The sequence below is a fragment of the Crocuta crocuta genome, unplaced genomic scaffold, assembly GCF_008692635.1.
Source record: "Crocuta crocuta isolate KB4526 unplaced genomic scaffold, BGI_CrCroc_1.0 scaffold35, whole genome shotgun sequence".
Lineage (NCBI taxonomy): Eukaryota > Metazoa > Chordata > Mammalia > Carnivora > Hyaenidae > Crocuta > Crocuta crocuta.
The window spans coordinates 3,646,291-3,660,002 of NW_027530625.1; the positions used below are offsets into that span (position 1 = coordinate 3,646,291).

The 13,712-nt window shown below is 53.2% G+C and overlaps 1 long non-coding RNA gene across 1 annotated transcript in view; it reads right to left on the bottom strand.

Annotated features, from left to right (window-relative positions):
• Nucleotides 1-5,439, bottom strand: part of LOC144234889 (uncharacterized) — a 34,344-nt gene extending 28,905 nt beyond the window's left edge. Inside the window, exon 1 of the long non-coding RNA XR_013336108.1 lies at nt 5,297-5,439. This is a non-coding gene — a long non-coding RNA (uncharacterized LOC144234889). The remainder of the gene's footprint in view (nt 1-5,296) is intronic.
• Nucleotides 5,440-13,712: the final 8,273 nt, after the last annotated feature.

A 13,712-nucleotide genomic window follows, 5' to 3' on the forward strand; every position in this document is an offset into this window, starting at 1 on the left:
CCTCACCCCTGGCCCAGCACTCAGGTCCCCCCACCTTGACTTTCTTAAAAGGGTCTTCTACAGCAAGGGGGGCTGCCAGTGTATCTAGTGTTTCTGCAAATCTAGGGAAAAGACCCCACACTAGCCCCCTCACTAGCCCCACTCAGCTTGTCTGGACCAATATCTGCACTCACACACACTGGCCGGGGCGTTAAAGTACAATGCTGACAAGGCCTCTGTGGGGATGGGGGTGGGAGACCCTCCCTCCCAACCCCTGCCCCCCAAATAAGCCAAAGGCCACAGAGGATGTGGCAGCCTGAGGTGGGAGGATGAGCTGGCCCAGCCTCTGTGCCCTCCCCAGTGGCCTCAGGAAGGCATGGGCAGGTGGCCCTCTGCCGGAATGCTTTGTGACAGCAGAGCAGGGCCACAGTATCTCTGTGCCTTTCTCTCAGGACCTGCATGAAAACTTCTCTGAATGGCAGCAAGCCCTGTGTCTCTCTTCCTGGGAGGGCTCCCTAAACCTGCTACTCCCCCCGACCCTGGCTTCCCAGCCCAGTACTCCCCAAAGAGGGCCCCACCACCCAAGCAGGTATGGGGAGTCATCCAGACAGTCCCTTTACCAGCTGACCAGACTTGGGCAAAGAGGACAGACCCGGAAGCCCAAGGCTCCTAGCGCCAGCAAGCGAGAGACCCTCGGGGGCTTGCAGCTGCCCACATTTGGCCACAACCCTTGGGGCTGTGCGCCCTGCGTCAATGGAAACCTGCCCTTCCTCCTCAGCCTGAGGCCACGTGCCAGACCATCTCATGGATACCAAGCACCCAGCCTGAGCTAGCCGGGGTAGGGCAGCCACCCGATTTCCTGCACAGGTTTAAGCTCCACATTCACTACTGGGCAATTTGGGTGACAGGACTCCCTCTCTGATCCCAGATTCCTGGTCTGAAAACGGGGAGAACTGGACACAGGGCTGAGCTGGGGCTTGGGTGGAATACTGCCTCTGAAGCAGCCAGCCCAGGGTGAGCACCTCCAAAATGAGAGCTCACAGCTCTGACGGGTGGAGACCGATTTCACGGCTGAGGACACTGAGGCTTCTGGAGGGAAGGTACGCTGCCCAGGTGACAGGGCTGGCTGGGTGACCCCCATGTCCTCTTTGGTTCCTGCGCCCTCAGCTCATGATGGGCTGGAACCTGACTCCTCCTCGCTCTACTGAGATTAAAGACCAGGCAAGAAAGAGTAAAGGAAACCCGCACAAGGGAAAGCCGCCAGGACACCTTCTGTGGCTGCTGCTGGTTTGCCAGCCATCCTCACCCCGCAGGAAGGCAGGCTGGCCCCCCCCCCCCTCCCCGAGAGCCCCAGCCCAGCAGCTCCGACTCAGGGTATCGCCGAAGGCATGAAGACCGCAGGGGCAGCCAGGCCAGAGGGCTTGGCAAGCAGGGGCCCACAGGACCTAGGGTGACCGCTGCAGCTGGGAGCCAGGAGCTCGCTCCCCAGGGCCCCCTCGCAGGCAGCAGCCCGCCAGGCCACCCCCCTGGCTGCACCCCCCTACCCAGTGGGCTTTGGGACCGCACGGCCTCCTCCTTTCTGGCGTTTTAATAAAAAGTGCTCTCTCAACAGTCCTGCAGGGATAAACTGTAAACTGTACCTCGGCCCTGCTCTTCTAGATTCCCCCACCCATCCTGCAGCTCCTCTATGACCAACTTTTAAAATGAAATTGTCGGGGCATCTGGGTGGCTCAGTCGGTTGAGTGTCTGACTTCGGCTCAGGTTATGATCTCACGTTTCGTGGGTTTGAGCCCCGCGTCGGGCTCTGTGCTGACAGCTCAGAGCCTGGAGCCTGTCTTCGGATTCTGTGTCTCCCTCTCTCCCTGACCCTCCCCTGCTCATGCTGTCTCTTTCAGAAATTTAAAAAAAAAAAAAAAAAATTGTCATCATAAAGAAATCAACCGTACCTAATAATAAACAACATGTTTAACATTTATTAGTCTGCCTTCTGACAAACTAAAATGTGAAAACATGCCAAAATTCTGGTTTCATAAAACAATTTTTCATCAAGTCCTTCCCTTTGACAAAATGCCTCGGTTCCATTCCTGGCTGGTGAGAGTCACTCAAATGAGGCACTGTTTCCAGAAGCAGGTCGTGGGTCTGATACTCCCAAGTATCTCTGGCTCCATTCGACTTTCTCTAACTGACAACATTCTGGCTTTCTCAGTGAGCAACGGGAAGCAGGCCTGATACCCAGGGAAGGGGCGGCTGGGTGGGGAACGCCACAAAACAGAACCTCACAACACAGCCAGCCACGGGCACTAAAACCCCACTTTTCTTTCCGGCGGTAAAATACACACAATACAAAATTCACCATCTAACCACTTTCAAGCATGCAGCTCGCTGGCACGAAGTACGTTCTCACTGTTGTGCAACGATCCATCTCCGGGACTCTTCATCTTGCAAAACTAAAATTCCGTACCCATTAAACTCCCCATTCCCCCCTCTCGCCCCCCAGCAACCACTAGTCTACTTTTGTCTATGAATCTGAATCCTCTAGGCACCTCCCGCATGTGACATCATACAGCAGCTGTCTTTTTGTGACTGGCTTACTTCGCTTGCTGTCCTTCAGGTTCAAACGTGTTACGCGTCAGAACTTCCTGCCTCTTTAAAGCTCAAGACTACCCCGTGGTACCAAAACCCTACTTCTAACCTCCCACAGCTACTCAGTCACATACACGAGTAAACGGTCACATTCGCGGATGCAACATTACAATGCTCCCCCTCGGCAGGGGGAAAGAAGGGACGACACAGCGCCCAGAAGACACCCCATCTCGCCCCCATCCCAGCCCCGCTTTGACGGTCCTGAGAAGAGCTGGGGACTTGGGGGCACCCCCGTCAGCCCAGGTTTCAAAAAGATTCAAACCCAGCACCGGGGTGCCTGCCCCTACTGTCCTCAAGTGCCTCTGTCCTCTGAGCAGGGGCAGAGCCAGACGGGCTCCCATGAGCTCCAGAGGGAGGACCTGGGATGGGAGGCGCTGCGGCCTCAGATGCAGTCAATCAAATCGCTTCTGAGCACCTACTGTGCCCCAGCACTCCGCTGAGAGCTCACTGACTTTGTCACTGCGGGTCATTCCATCCTCCTTCTAGCTGCCCCGTATGGGGATCGAAATCAAAGGAAGCTTTTGAAATAATCATGTTCCACCATGCCTTCTGCTCATCTGAGGTACCCGAACTCATGTCTAATTATCAAAATCCCACCCTCTCAAACTACTACTAATTTTCATCAACTGGTAAGGGCGTTATGATTACAGAGGAGACTATATCATCTCAGAAAACGCACACTGGAAATATTTAGGGCTAACGTGAAACTTACTTTCAACCTTACAGCAAAAAAACACTTGTAGATCTGTGTATACATAAATGAGGCAAGTACGGTAAAATGTTTACATGTGGTGAATCTACAAAGCAGGTAGGTGGGCATCCGTTTACTCGTCTTTCAACTTTCCTATGTGTTTGGGGATTTTCATAGTAAAAAGTTTGGGGAAAATCCTTTGCTTTCATCAAGCCTCTCCCTTTACTGCTATGTCCCGCTGCACTCGCTTACCACATGTGGCCCAAAGGTCCAAGGGAACAGGCCAATGATGGGACACGAAAAGAACATTCTGCCAGGTAGGCCGGCAGGTATGCCCAACTTTCCATCTCATAATGGAGGCATCACGTGGCTCCGTGCCCACAAGCTGCCCAAGGAGTTGGCTCAGATGTGAGCATGAAGCTGCAGAAGTGTGACTGTCCCATCAGACACCATCCCTAGGGACCTATGAGGACGAGGGCTAGGACTGTCATCAGACACCACGTATGAGGTAACGTCCATAGTCCCCCCCTCCCCCCCCCCGCCGTGGGGTGGCCACACTCTAGGGTGTCCTCATCGTCTGTGAAGTGTATGGCACAAAACCTGTTGCTCATCGGAATCAGAAACCCCCATGGGCGCAAGACCCGTGTCCTGCCTCACCTGCTGTGGTCTCTGGCCCACAGCCTGGCACAAACCGGGGGCCTGATGGAATGAACTGAAGCTTACAATTGAGGGGTTCTTTTCACAAGTTAGAATAAAGTTGAGGTCCCTCCTCACAGCACAGCTGACCACAGACGGGGGTGAGGGCTAAGGAGGGGGGTGGGGGCTGGGGACACCTGCTGCCTGTCTTTCTGGGGTAAGCAGGCGGCAGGCCTGAGGAGTCTCAGCCAGAAAGCCTGAAGAGCAGGCAGCTGGGATCAGGGGAGGAGGAAAACAGCTGGGGCCAGAAGACAAGGGTGGTGGCAGACTGGCCACTAGGTCAAAGACAGATCTGACCTGGCCAGAGCCAGGTATCCAGGTGAACCTCCTCAGAGCAGCCGCTGAAACCAGGCACTCTCCCATGTGAAGGCCCTGGGGTGGGACGCCCTNCAAGGGGAAAGCACCTAAGAGGGTGTATGTGTGTAATCATCAAAGATCACAGTCAAGCCCACTGGGCTGGGGAGGGCGAGGGTGCTCGTGGGGTCCCAGATGGCCAGCAGGCAGCCAAGAGGGACCTAGAGCAGCCCTTTCTTCTCCTCCGATCCAGGGTGCCAGGTTCAATGCCCCCTTCCCTTCCAGAGATGCTGCCCAGGACAATCAGGGCTTAGGCAGACCTCTGGACACCTGGGGGTGGGGCAGGGACCTCTGAACTGGGGTCTTGCTGACTTCACGGCTGTGGCCTTACAGGAAACCCATTACAGGTAAGAAGAAAAGAAGAACCATGCAGATAGAAAATCGGTTTGTCCACGAGGGTGCTTGAGGGCCGGCTGAGGCTCCTGTCCCTTTCACAAGGCCAAGAGTTAAAAGCTGGGCTGTGGGATAACAGATTCGGTCCTATGCTGACCCTGACCGCCAGCAAGCCACCTAACTCCCGGAGCCTCCCTTCGCCCTTCTGTGAAAGGGGCACAACAGTGCTGCAGTAAACGGTCCTTGTCAAAACACCTGGCACTGTGCCTGGCCCAGAGTGAGCGCCCAATGAGCAGGGAGTGGGGTTACGTCGCTGCCACTGTTACCGTGGGGCCGTGTGTGCTCACCGCGTCAGCGAGCCCCTTTAGACCGTGCTTATCCCCCGGCCAGACACAGCGTGAGGGCCAGTAGGTCTGAAGCCTGAACCCGGTGTGCCGCGTCAGCGTCCCCAGTGGCTGCCATCTCCCTGCGCCCGACCCCGACCAGGAGGAGATAGGATGGCCCGTGTCCCCCGAGGCCGGAGGCCAGAGACTTCGGCCCTGCTCTGTTCGCCATGAAACAGCTAAACCACCGCAGGGTTCAAAAGGAAAAGAGGAAAACCTGGTAACTCGTCCCAGACGGTCCATCCGCTTTATCAAAGCCGATTCCAGGGAGCAGCGTCCCCACCGGGAGGGGCCACAGCCTCATTAGCAAGCTCAGGGAACCGCAAAAACGTCCCAGCACAATTAGGACGGGCCGGGGCCTTCAAAGGCGAGCGCCGCGTGCGTGAGCGCCGCGTGCGTGAGCGCCGCGTGCGTGAGCGCCGCGTGCGTGAGCGCCGCGTGCGTGAGCGCGAATGGGCGTGTTTTCTTGCTTTGGTCACCTTTGGCCCTTGCTCTCTTCTGTGTTTTCACCCCACCCCAACCCCCGCCTCCTGTGCGGGTCCCGGCAGCTCCATCTTCGCCCCCCAGGGCACCCCCGGAGGTCCCAGACCAGATGAAACCTCCCCGGGGTGGCTTTGCCCGCATGTCCTCGGAACAGGGCCCCAGGACGCCGCCCTGAGCCACCCGGATCAGCCAAGAGTTGGGAACGATGCCATCTCTCCGGCCAGTTGCTTCTGCTCCCGCTCCCCCATCACGAGTACAGAATGCAAACTATTCCCCCAGAGCAAACTCTGGGCTCTGGTTTCCGGATGCCTCCCTCCGATGCAGCAGTCTAAGCCGAGATTCTTCTCCAAATCCTGAAGAGCACCTCCCCCGCCCCTTTCCTGTGGAATGTCTCTTACCCAAGTCAGGAGTCCTAAGCAGGGACAGTAACACATTCCTCCGCGCCCCTTGGATGCTGCCGGGGCCTTAGTTTGAGAGGCATCGTGCGGTCCGGAGACGCAGGCTCGTTTTGGGGATGCCCCCCCACCCTCAAACGGATCCAGGCCACGCAACACGGGCGTGTCCAGTCTTGCCAGTGCTGCTGCCCACAGCCCAGGCCCCTGGCACCATAGAAGTTTCCCGTAATCAACGACTCCGCTTGTGAGACGCAGATTCTGACATCAGGCAATTATTGGAGGGGATCGGCATGCTGCTTTAAGGGAGAAGGCAAATTCTAGATACTTTTGTCATAACACCAGAGGAAGCAGGCGCAATATTTGCAAAATTGGAAACAGCCTTGGGTCTCGGCCCATCGCTGATGGCACTCAGGTATTAATCCATTAAGGCAATCAAAAGAGCTTAAATAAAAGTCTGAAGCCTGCAATATACATGTCCATGAACAAGCGGTAAAACTTCCTGAAAAGGTGATTTCAAAGCCATATTGCCCACGCTTGGCAAATTGCATATTTAATTATTTTGTCAGTCCCTCTTTCTCCTCTAATCTTTGGGGGAAATGCCCCGAGACATACGAAACCAGTTAGGATAATTAAGGAACGATGGAATTAGGTGTCGGCTGATTTCTCAGAAAGATGCCATCCTCTAACCTGGTATGAGATGTGTGCAGGCCCCAAAAGGCAGTAACGTCTGTAATGTCTGCCTTTCTATAGAAAGATCAAAGGTCTTTTGCCCTTTTCAGGATGTTTGTAGAATTTGTTTCCCAATTATCCCACATTTGCGCACTGGGACATCTTAGTTAACTCTTTGATGGCACCTCTGGAATTGGGCCATAATTGACATCAAGCTGCACCTCCAGGCTCCAGGCCGGGGGCCAAGGTTCTGATCTGGAGTCTATGCTCCTAGAAGGGCGAAGATGGATGGGAGATAGAAAGGGGGTAAAGGCTGAGGTCTGGGTTCCTGAGAGCCTGGCTGCGACATTCACTCAGAGAGGAAGGACTCTCCCCATTATTCAGACTCGGCGGATCGCCGGTAAACTCCCCTGCTTTCATTTCGAGTGTGAATTGGGGCTAGGGTTTGGTCTTTGCAGAATTTCGCCATCTTAAGATAGAGACCCTGAATACACTGAACATGTTATTTTCCCACATCAGGATATTTCTCCTAATCTATGAAGAGGTTAAGAAGAGAAAAAAATAACATCAAGGATTTTGGAAAAGTGAGAAAAAGCCATCAAGATTTGAAGTTTTAGTTACCGCAACTTAAAACTAAATGTGATTAGGATAGTATGCCGAAGTATAAAGTCAAATATCAAAAAAAATTTTTTTAAGAAAATATAAAGACTTTTCCTAGCACGTTTCTTCTACTTTTTAACTCTTTCTTCTTTTCATGTCTGTCAGTCTTTCTTGACTCTGCAAATACTTTTTTTCCTGATTGCTTACTTCAAATAATTTGTCTTTAACATCTTTTAGGTTAAGAGAAAGGGGGAAAGAAAAAGACCTAACTCTATATGCCAATACAATTGGCCCTCTTGGAAATAATTTTTTGAAAAAGCCTTCAATTTAAAAAATGAAATACCATTGACTCAGGGAATCACATTCCAGGAGCTGCCCCCAAGAACTTGTGCTGGTACTTTCCCCTTTTCTTTCCTTCCATTTTACCCCTTAAAAATCCACCTGTGCTGTAGCAAATTTTAAATCAAGGAGAGGACCTCCCAGAGCATCAGAGGGAAAAGTTTCCCTTACGGCGGCTGTTTTCCGTATTCTCACAGAAAAACCAGAAATCACAGAGGCAGCCCGTCGGCACTGCCGCGTTCTCTGCAAACAACAAGCTCAAAAATGACTCGTTTCCAGGATAAATATTTTCACTGTGAAGAAGCCCCCCTAATGTATACGGAATATATACCGAAAGAAAACTAGCACAAGGAAATACATTTTCTACTCTTTGCAACAGTGAAGGGATGATTACGGTCTCTGGCGTTTCCAAATGCTAAGAGCAAGTGCTTCCAACCCGGGTTCCTGCTGCCAGAAGAGGCCCTGGAAGTTTCTCCCTAGGAGGGAACAGCCACCCCCCAGCTGGGGAAAGGGACCTGGGTAGGGTAGAGTTGTCAGATTTAGCAAGATGCAAATACATACCAAAAAAAAATTTTTTTTAAAGCACCAATTAGTATTCTCAGATAAATACGGAATCATTTTTTAAGTATAAATGTGTCCCAAATATTACATTGGACATACCTACGCTAAAAAAAAAAAATTATTCCTTGTTTTCTGAAATTCCCTTTGAAAGGAGCACTCTGTATTTTATCTGACAAGCCCAGCCCTGGGTTCCAAATGGGGTCGAGGAAGCGAAGCAAGACCATCCGAGTTTTCCCGCCCAGAAGCAGAATTGCGTGCATCCACAAAACACTGCTCCGGGTTGCGTGGGGAACAATGCTTGGCTGCCATCATCCTGCTGTGTGACCCCCTTGGACCTGTCCCACCCACTCTCTGTGCCCTGGTTTTCTTATCCTTGAGTTGGGGGTTAGAGTGAGGTCTGAGGTTCGCACCAAGGAAGGAAGCAACTAGCACTATGCCAGCCCTCGGGGCTTTCTAGCGGGTCGCCCAGCCCTCCCTACACAAGCCCCCCGTCCCTGATCAGAGGAAGCAAGCACCAGGCTGGGTCACCCAGGGAGCAGACAAAGCCTTTACTCAGGGCACCAGCTGAACACGGACACCTAGGAATTTTAGCTGAACGGTTTTAAAGCACCAATGTACTCACCGCGGGAAGACCTAGCACTTTGTAGGCCTTCCTAACGCTTTACAGTTTAGTACTGTTTTATTTTGCTAAACTATGGCTGGGAGGCAATCATGACGATTTAGGGGTTTTGACAGCTGAAGGTCTTGACTTCTGGGTCTGGCTGTCCCTGGCCTGTGTGGGTCCAGGCCTTCAAGATGTGGGGTTCCCCAGCCCCCTGACTGCTCAGTGAGCTTGGGGAAGTGGCCGGAGAGGCTCCTGTCGGAGGCAAGAGATCGGAGAATGCCAGCCCTGCTGGGGTGATCAATGTAAATCACATCCGTAGAGGAAAAGGTTACAATTCTTCAAGGTCAACTTCCCACATTCTTTCTCTCTCTCTGGCCCCAGGCCCCACTTAGGTGCTGCTTTCCTGTTTCTTCTGACCGCTCCTCAGAGGACTGCCCTCCCTTCCGCCCAGCTATTCCCTCAGCCAGTCCTTTCTCCTATCCCCCCTAATTCCCTCCTGCTGTAGAAGCCCTTCTGGTCCTGCTGGGCCTCCAGGGGGACGGAGAACAGCTGGTCAGCATCTGGTGCTCTCCATTAGCCAGGGCCCCTGCCCCCTGGGCCTTCCGCTCCCCGGGCAGAATAATCCCGCTTCCTCTAACCTTTTGGCTGGGTCCCGAGCACCAGGGCTTTCATCATGTCCAGTGCGGCCTCTCATGCCCCTCCAGGCTCCCTAGCCCTCCTACGGCTTCTGCTGAGCCGGGCCAGGCTGACCAGCTAGAGCTGGGTCAGGGGGTGACTGACCCCCCCCACTCTCCTCCCAGCCCAGAGAAGTGGGGGGTAGGGACAGCCACGTCCAGGGGCAGGAGGCAGAGGTCAGGGCTATGCCAGGTTCTCCCACTGCCAGGTGAGCTGAATTTTTTCATCTAGAAATTGGGGACCCTGTGACCTCCCGTGAAGGTTTCACAGGCAGACGCCAGCAGAGCATGTGGGTAGAGCCTTCTGCTTCTGTTCCTAGGCCGTCCTGAACTCCCCTTCCTCCATTGGGCGATTTGGGGCCAGTAACCTCGCCTCTACGGACCTATGAAGGGAGTAGTTAGGAAATTCCAGACGTAAGCCCGTAACGTGCTTGGCCCTGCCAAGAGCTCAGGAGTGTGAGCAATGACAGTATCATTATTATTTGTCATCCCAGGCGCACGCACATCCCAGAGGCCCAGCCCTGCCTCCCCTCACAGTCCTCGGTTCCGGGTCTGTGGGACTCTGCTGCCACCCCCACTGGGAAGCGGGGGGCGGGAGGGGGTCTGCAAACACAGCGGAGTTAGCTTTTCCACCTCAGTGCTTCCAGAAAGATTTGAGGAATCTCCCCTTCCCAAAAGCCTCTGTGGCCCCAGTGCGGTGCCTCATCAGGCCCTGAGGGTCAGAGAATGGCTGAATCCAGAGGCCCTGGCCTTTCCTCCCTTGGGGTGAAGTGTGTGTGCCCTAAGCCAGCACGGGCACCAAGCTGGCAAGGCCAGGGCTGCTGCACTCCAACGCTCAGCATTTACAGACTTGAACAAAACAGCTCACAGCATTTCCAGCCACTGTACGGACCTCAGGTTCGGGGCCCTCCAGAGACCTGACACCACATAAGGGTCCCAGAAACAGCAGTGGTTCAGGGTCCAGGAGTGGCATCAGCTGTCGGATTTAGAAACAAGCCCTCTGGTCCTCAGGGGCGGTGGATCCTGGAAGGGGCTGCAGAGCCATGCCCTACCCTGTCTCCCCTCACACACCCCTGGGCCTCTGTGAACTCCCCAGGATCCTGGGGCTTGCTCTCCAGCTCACATCGAGGTTAGGAAAGAGCCACTGGCAGCGTCCCCAGCTCCCCCTGCTACATGTCATCGCATCTGCAGGCACAGATCTGCACCCAGCACATACCTCACGATTAATTTGGTGATCACAACTTGGAAAGAATCCCGGAGACTAGAGCGCTATTTATTACATGCAAACTTCTAATTACTTCGCGGAATGCCGATGAAACTGCTCCTTAAGTAACCTTTTTTTCTAGTGACTGAGCTGCAACGTATTTTTCTAGCAGTTATTTTTAACATCCCCCCAAAACTGCCCTGAAGATATGCAAAAACACATTTTGTATGAATCGCACTTAAGAGAGCTCTCTTTTCCCTCCATCTCAGTTATTAAGAAAACGGGAAGTCAAATTTGTCAATAATCACATTTCCGCAACAGATCCTAATGGGGGTGACTCCCCCACAGCAACCAGGGAAGGGAAACCAAGAAATAAACCAGAACACATGCCTTCAATGCCCCTGTGTGTTTGCCATTCCTGCCAAGGTGTGTCAGTTTCAGGGCGGAATTTTCCTGGCGTCAAATGGCAGCGAGTCCCTGGCTCCCCCCAGGCTCTGCAAGTGGGTTGGATGGAGGTTAGAGCCATAAGAACTTACCTGCGGGCGTCCCGAGGGGCAGGCTTGTCTCCGAAGCTGGCTGTGCCAGGGCTGGGCGACAGAAGGTGGAGGTGCGGCGTGTGGAGGCCCTTTGTGGACAGGTGCACGGGCCCATCCCTCTCCAAGGCACTACCTGCGGTTTACTGGACGTTTATTAGAAGCCCACGCAATATCATGGAGCACCTGCAGGCAATAAAACCCTTTACATGTGTGAGGCCTTGAGGAAATTAACGGCTCCTCCCTGGGGATGCATATTTTGTGAAGATGTTTATTACAGATGAAGTGCTCCCGGGGTGGAACATTAACAAGTTGTACAGTGATAAAAGGATTTTTATCCTTTTTCGGTGACAGAAGTAGGAAGAAGGCTTTAACGGAATCCATAAAAGGCCGACTTCCTAATGAATTTTCTTAACTCTTTATTAATAGGGTCAGCTGAGTGGAGTCGGGGTCCTTGGGCTGCTGGACCGCTGGACAAGGTGGACAGAGCCAAATGGGAGGCCGAGGGCCTGGGTTCTAGACAGAGAACGCACAAGAAAGGTCTGGGTTCGAATTCCGGGCAGGACCATCTGAGAGCCGGGCGCATGAGGAATGCATTCTGCCCCAGGAAACTCATTTGGAGGCCCCTCCAGGTGATGGGGTGAGTCAGGCCAAAAGGCAGGTTCCAAGCCCCTCTTTTTAACCCCCTGTTCCCCACTCCGGCCTGCAGGCCATTACCGAGATGAAAGCCCAGAGAATGCCTTTAGACCATGACTGCGGAATCTAATTGAATTATATGAACGCAGTTAAACGTCTGCTTCAGAGAGGCAGGGCTCACTTTCAAGACTGGATGCTTCAGGAGTTAATGGGCTATTTGAACAATACAGGCCAAGAGCCGAACACAGGTGGGCTGTGTTAATAACTTTATTTAGACCCGCTTTTTTTTTTCCCTTTGAGGCGCACAAGCCTTCCATTAATGCATTCATTAGAGTTTATGGCCGGGCTCTGGTTTTCTCCTAATGACACTGTCCAGACCCAGCTCCCCAGCTAATTGAGGCCAGCTGCCCGGCTGCCCCGCCCCGGCCTTGGGACCCAGTGTGACCAGAATTAGCTGCTGGAGCTGGACCTGGGCCTGGGCAGGGCTGGGGATGATAGGGGCTGAGGGAGCGAACCCTGTCGCTATGGGAGAGGAGGGGTCCAGGGCTGTGAGCCACCCAGCCCCACCCAGGCACAGAGAAGGAACCAGGTGGGTGAGCTTCTATTCCAACCCACCCCCTGCCATGGCCAATGCCATCTCCCCTGTGGCCCCCTCCTGTCCCTCCTCCCCATTGCAGTCACACTGATGTTCCAGAAGGCCAATCAGATCCTCTCAGGTCCTGCTGAAGAGCCGCTGGGGCTCCCCACTGCCCTCCCAGGAAAGTTCAGACTTTGTCTTGGCTTTCGACGTGCTTCTGTTGTCTCTAGCCTCATTTGTCACTCTCACCTTCCTGCATCCTGGGTCCATCCTCTGCTTGTTGTGAACCATCAGCCACGAATGCCTTCCCCTTACCCCCAAGGGCCCCCCCCACCTTCACTCAAACCTGCCAGACCCAGTTCAAATGCAGCCTCCTCCAGGAAGCCTTCCTTTTCTGCCTGAGTCAGAATCCTATGGACGTGGGTATGTCTTATCATTGGCCCCCTCTGTCCACTAGACCATGAATATCCTGAGGCCTGGGTCCATGTTCATTATTATTATCAAAATAACTAACACACTAGCTGTTCCCTTTTGTCCAGCATTTACTGTATGCTGGGTGCTTTACAAGCATTAGCTCACTGAGTCTCCACAGTACCCTGGGAGATACATTAATTGTCCCCATTTTACAGATGAAGAAACTGAAGCTCAAGGACAAGAAATCACTTGCCCAAGGATACCCAGCTCTCTCATTTAGCAGACCCCACTTCCCCTCCCTGATGACACCATCTCCCTCATGGGGCTGTAGCAGCGGTGTGCTGGAATTGATTGATACCAGCTTGAAAGCACTGCTTGTTAATCTTCAGGAATTCATTTTGTGAGCTGGTTGTTAAAAGCAGCCACGGTTAGAAATTAAATTATATAAACTTACAGTTAAATAGGTGATATTGAAATCAAAGGGAATAAATACTCTGAACCTATCGACTCCTATAAATTGACTTCATTTTACTCTCACCGATGCTCTTTTTTTTTTTAATGTTTTATTTTTATTTCTAGGAGAGAGAGAGAGAGAGACAGCGTGAGCAGGGGAGGGTCAGAGAGAGAGGGAGTCGCAGACTGAAACAGGCTCCAGGCTCTGAGCTGGCAGCCAGCCCAGAGCCCGACGCGGGGCTCGAACCCACGAACCGCGAGATCATGACCTAAGCGAAAGTCGGACGCTTAACCGACTAAGCCACCCAGGCACCCCTCACCGATGCTCTTGATGTTGGCTCTGTCCATTGTCTCTGTGTTGTAAAAGTACCGTATGATGGTGAGCAACTGCATGTCCCTTCCCAACTCCATGTTTGATGACGTCATGTTGGTAGCTTGAAGTCAGTCATGGTGGGAATGTTTATACCGTGGAAATTGGCAAACTCTACAAT